This window comes from Furipterus horrens, unplaced genomic scaffold (genome assembly GCF_987537825.1).
Source record: "Furipterus horrens unplaced genomic scaffold, mFurHor1.1.pri manual_scaffold_6, whole genome shotgun sequence".
Lineage (NCBI taxonomy): Eukaryota > Metazoa > Chordata > Mammalia > Chiroptera > Furipteridae > Furipterus > Furipterus horrens.
The window spans coordinates 21,474,678-21,480,677 of NW_028327176.1; positions in this window are offsets into that span (position 1 = coordinate 21,474,678).

Genomic DNA, 6,000 nt, shown 5'->3' on the forward strand with positions numbered 1-6,000 from the left:
TGCGAAAGAGTTCCCCTTTCTCCACATCCTCGCCAGTCCTTGTTGTTTGTTGATTTATTGATGATGGCCATTCTGGCAAGTGTGAAATGATCTCTCATTGACTCCATCATCTGATAAACAAAGAGCTATGGCAGAATTTTGGGGTCAATATTTTAACCATGTAAGAATTTATGAGTGTTTATTCAGTATTAAATGTTCTTTTCTTTTTCTTTTGTCATTTGTCTGTATTTATTTTTTATTTGTCCATATTAATTTTTTGACTTAATTTATTTCCTGTCTTTCTATACGGTTTAACACCATACAATTTAATAACACAGAAATTTGTAACACTGTTTTGTGTCCTCCCTGATCATTAAGTAAAAACATCTAATAGATTAGGCTTGATCCAAATCCTTCCAATATCATCTTTTTAGTTTTTTAATTTTTTAGTTACAGTTGACACACAATATTATCCTCCAATATCATCTTAAAACACCTCTATTGGGCCCCACAGTTAAATCAGCTTGCATTGCTGATTAGCTTGCTTCTATTTTGTTTGTTAATTTAAGTAAAATATCTGTTCCAACTGAGAGTAGATGGAGACAGAAAACATTCTGGATGAAAGAGAATAGAGGCAGGCAAACACTCTGAAGAGAGAAATATTCTGTACAGGAACATGGTTGTTTCTGATGCATTTGCAGACTGGTGGAGTAGTAGACTTTCTCCAGTTCCCAACTTTTCTGACCTCCTCATCAGTCCTGAGGCAGTAAAGTTCTTTCCTTTTCACATATTCTAAGAGATTTGACTCTTGGAAATATCTGTTGGAGAGATTTTATTGTTGTTATTTAGATCAGTGACCAGTTGACTCTGGGAGCACTCTAAAAAAAGATCTGTTTGGTCATCTTCAGTTTTTGATGTAAATTATTGTATTGCAGTTGACTACGTTTAATGATTTCTTTTTTTTTTTTTTTTTAAACTCATGGCTGATTGAGTTGAATTGATCTGAACATTGTTTACTCTCATCCTTACTCTTATATATGCCACATGATTGCTCTCATCCATCTCTTTTTCCAAAGGATGGGCAGTTGCCTTTTTCTTTGAAGTTCACTAAACTTTGGTTTTGTTTGGGACCAGCCTAAGACAGGGATTACGGACTCTAATTTTTTTGTTGTTGTTCTTTGAAGCAAAGACTTCAAAGAGAATCAGGGCTCTGAATTCTTCAGTGCTATGACAGATTGAGACATATTAACAGTGCCAACATGACAATAATTTGTTGTCATGTATATGGGTGCTCAATAGCCAGCTGGGAATGGAATTATTTTGCTTTTCTGTTCATACTCATGTCACCTAACATGGTTAGTGTCAGGATCTGAATTTGTGCCAGACCATTTGCCTGTCAGGTTGCAGAATTGCTGAGTACATTTGAAAAATGTGAACAGAATGAGATGATAGCCTTTACTGCTAGACAGCTGGGCTAGCACAGGGATCAGCAACATGCTTTCCCTGAGGGTTTGGCTGAGCAGTAATATGCATAATGCTTAAGGGGTAATAAGAAAAATAAAGAGAAGGAGAGCATAGAGGAGAAATATTACAAAGTGACAGATATTAAAGGAAGATGGAAATCTTAGTAAATTGTAATGCTATCAATACTGACGTTTTTCCATGGAGGAGAATACATTTATCCTCTTGAATTTTTTCAAGTTCAGTTGAAAGTGTAGTAATCTACACATGCCATTTTTAATACCTCAGTTCTATTTTAGCCACTTTAATTGTGTTCATTTAATGTAATTCAGCTCAAAATACTCTAAGCTTCTTGATGAATTTTTAATTTTTGAAGCCTCTACACTTACTTTCCTCCCTGTTTGAGGTTCTCTACCCTGCTTGCTGACTAGCTAATTGCTAAGCTGAAGCACTTTGACCTTGTCTCTCCTCTAGGGAGACTTAGCCATCCTCCTCTGTCTTTCCACAGCACCCTGTGGATAAATACTATAGTACTTATTGCACAGAACTGTAAGGGCATTCTTGAAGATTTATTCTTCCAATAGTATGCAGCTCCTAAAGATAGACACCTGTTCTTTTCTTTTCCTTTTTCTGTCTCAATAAACATTTGATAATAGAACAAACTCTGAAAAAAGTTGTTTTTATAGATAGACAAGCTCTTAAAGCAAGCTTACAAAAATAAAAGCAATAAACTAGATAAGGTAATAGCATTTTTCTTTTTTATACTAATAATACAGGTAAGACTAACAGTTAACATTTAGCATTTGTGTACCATGCACAAAACCCCATGTGTTCTTTATATGCATAATTTTCTTCGAATTTCAAAAGAGTACTATGAGGTAAATTCTATTATTTATGTCATTAATAAGTGATAAAAGAGTGTTGAGAGGTGAAATATTTTATTAGGTCACACATCACTAAATTAACTGGGCCTTAATTTGCCTCCAGATCCTCTTTATAGAGACTATGTCCTGACCCACCACTGAAGACTGCCTTGTTTTCTTTCTATTTATTATTAATACTATTTGTATTAAAGAAAATAAAACCCATTTAACAACATATGTCACATATTTTATCTAATCAATTCAGATATGGTCAGCTGAAGCAAGAGTTCAATTTTCCCCCCTGGAATTTAAAAAGTAGATAAATAAATATTAGTTAAAAAGCTGAGTAAAAAAAAGAAAGAAACGTTCCAGAACACCCAAAAGGAAGACAACAGCCAAGGCATGTGCTGACCTTGCTAGTAATCCCTTGAAAAGATTAAGAACTTGAAAATTCATGTATTTGGAAAACAAAAAGGAAAGGTGATATGGTAAACAGAAGAATTAACTGACTTTCTTCAATGAAGCTTTTACTTTCCTTCTACAATCAGATAAAAGCATGCTACAACTTGGTGTTTATACTGAAGGTTAAATGAAAATAAAGAAAGAAGATTCTTTTCCAAACAAATGGAAGAGACTATGGGAGAATTAGGACAGGTAATATGGGCTTTGGTATCCAAGATATTTGGGGGCATCCAAGTATCCCCATACCTCAAACAAATCTGCCAGCCAACAAGGATTCACATACATAAATCTCAGTTATTGACTCATCCCTAAGTACAAATAGAATAAACAAACTGCATTTGATTATATCCTGACCATGGCAGAGCACGCTCACATATTTAAAAAAAGACTAAACATACCTATAAATATCATAAACATTCTGCCATGTCAATAAATATAAATCCATAATATCATTTATAATAGTTTGGTATTGTAACAGAACCCATGGGCTGTTCAGTTATTAGGTGCCCGATTGCCCACCACCAGAAGCATAACTCTCACTACCAGAGTTTGGTGAAAAGAAAAAAGAATTGTTTATTTAATGGTTATATAGATTTAGATTAGATTATTTGCGGATTTCTGCCATTGTCTTATTTTCTTTAAAACACCCACAAACACATAGTTCTGCCTCCCCCTACCAAACCAGGCTAGTTTTAGAGAAATCAGAGATACAGTCTTCCTACTTCCCAGACACAGTTGAGTTTTACCAGCAGCTCCCAATCGTTCGAGCCTGATTGGGGAGGTTTTGCCTGTGTTGTGCCGCCCTCCAGCTCTTAATGCAGAACCACGTGGAGTTCCCAGCCTCCTTGTAAACCGCATGGAGTTCTCCCTTTCCTTTCAAGCCGCATGGAGTTCCTTCTCTACCTTCCTTGCAAACCATGTGGATCCCCTCTCTCCTTTCTCAAAACTGCATGGAGATCTTCTTCATGCAAACCATGTGGATCTCCTCTCCTCTTCTCAAAACCGCATGGAGATCTTAGCTAAAATGTCTGCCACCTATTTTTAAATCCCTGACTGCGTACTATGACACGGTGGGCATGGTAACCAGTTCTGACCATTCACAGAAACTTGTGCAGGCTCTGTATGCTCTTTCTATACCATTCCATGGTCAACACTCCTCCCATCTTCTTGGGTCCTGGGAAGGACCAAATTCATTTGCATAACTGAGACACTAGCTTCTTTCCATAGTTATGCAAAGGTATCTTAAAAGCTGTTTCCTTTTCCCCATCCCCCAATCTGCAGGCTATGGGGATTTTTGGAGACCCCCACTCTGTAACAGTATTCGATTGTATCCATGAACCAAAATTTAGTTAATTTTCTATTTTAAGACTTTTATATTGTTTCTAGTCTTTTCCTGTGTTAATTATATTGCAATGAATAATCTCACACATTAATCTTTAACCAGTTTTCTAATTATTTCATCAATATAAATTCCTAGAAGTGAAATTTCTGGATCAAAAGAATTTTTAGGATTTTTGAAATGTATTGCTAAGTGCCCATCCAGAGAAACTATAAATTTACACTCCTACCAGGAGTGTGTGACTGTATGTACTTTGCCTGGTGCCTTTGCAACAAAGACTCATTAATTTGCTTTAAAATTGAGAAAATAAGAAGAAAATATGCCTGCCAATGATTTAAAATTTATTAAAATTTTTATTACACAAAAATAAAGAAGAAAGAAAGAAAGAAAAAAAGAAAAAAGAAAGAAAGAGAGAGAGAGAGAAAGAAAGAAAGAGATAATAGATGAAAAAAGAAGGAAATATATAAAAAATAATTTGGGTAAAATAACTTTAAAATGTTAGTGCTTTTAAAAATATTGAGCAGTTAATGCAGCCATAACAGTAAAGGAAAACAGCAAAGAGAAAAAAAGAAAGAACTCTGAATAACTGAAATTATAATGACAAAAATAATGATTATAGGAATCATTCAATAATCAAGTCAAAGAGAAATCTCCAAGAATGCAGAATAACATTCTATGTAAAAATATGGGTTCAGTAATTGATATTTGCTATCTAACAATGAGAGACTGCAGATAATGAACTAATCTTTTTTTTTTAACAGTGGTAATAGGGAATATGACCCAGATCTGAAGGAAATCAGGAATCAGGAATCTTCTAACTACTATTACCCACAGTAACTGGCTCATGAAATGAAAATTAACACACTTAAAAACCTCAATGTGAAATTTCTAAGCTCAAAGAATAATATGAGGTACTAAAATCTAGAGAAAGAAAGAAAAATGACCACCTACCAAGAAAAAAGGATCGAACTGGCAGGATACTTTTCAGTGACAATATTGTTTGCTAGAAGGCAATGAAAAAGTATGTTCAAAGATCCATGAAAAAAATATTTGAGTTCTATATTCAACCTTGCTTTCAATTAAAGGTGAATGCAGTCTTCTTCAAACATGAAAAAATCAGGAAGTTTAACTTTTAACACATCGCCTCCTGCAAAATTGCTTGAAGATGCATTGAAATAAAACAAAAATGATAATAAAGAGATAAAATAAATAGGTGAATGCAAGTCACAAAGTCACAGCTTTGCAAAAGACTTAGTAAAAATCTAATTCAGAAAGAAGAAAAAACAGAGAATTTCATAAAGTCTCCAGAACAAAATGGGAAGGCAACCGATAGATGGGAGATTTCATAAATGAAATTGAATAATTAAAAATTTGAGGTTATAATGAAGATGTGTAACAACGAATAAAGCCTGCTATAAATTTCAAGAAACTTTTTTAAATGTTGGGCAAGAAAATCATGGTATAGAGCAAATGTGCGAAGTTAAAACAGTGAGTTTCTAGAAGAATAGAGTGAAGTCCAAACAAAATTTGAATGGGTGAAAGATATCACATGTGTGGGAAAAGAGGCATATTTCTCCCAAGAAGAAGAATGAATGGCAATTAAAAGCCCTTAAATTTTTAAAAAATTAACACTTGCACGAAAGGCACGACTTGAAGTAACATGGGTGAAATACAAGTAAAAAGAATTGATACTAATATTTTTTGAATAGCACAAAAATCTTACTTGTGGAAAAGGAAAATAAAATATAATTGAAACAGTATACAGATACTCCCCACAGTCCATGGTTTGGAGGATGGAGGAAGAAGATAATATAGCTTTTAAGGTACCTTGCATATCTATGGCAAACCGAGAGCTAGATAATAGCTGTGTTACTGCCCCAGGGCAAAAGGTGAACG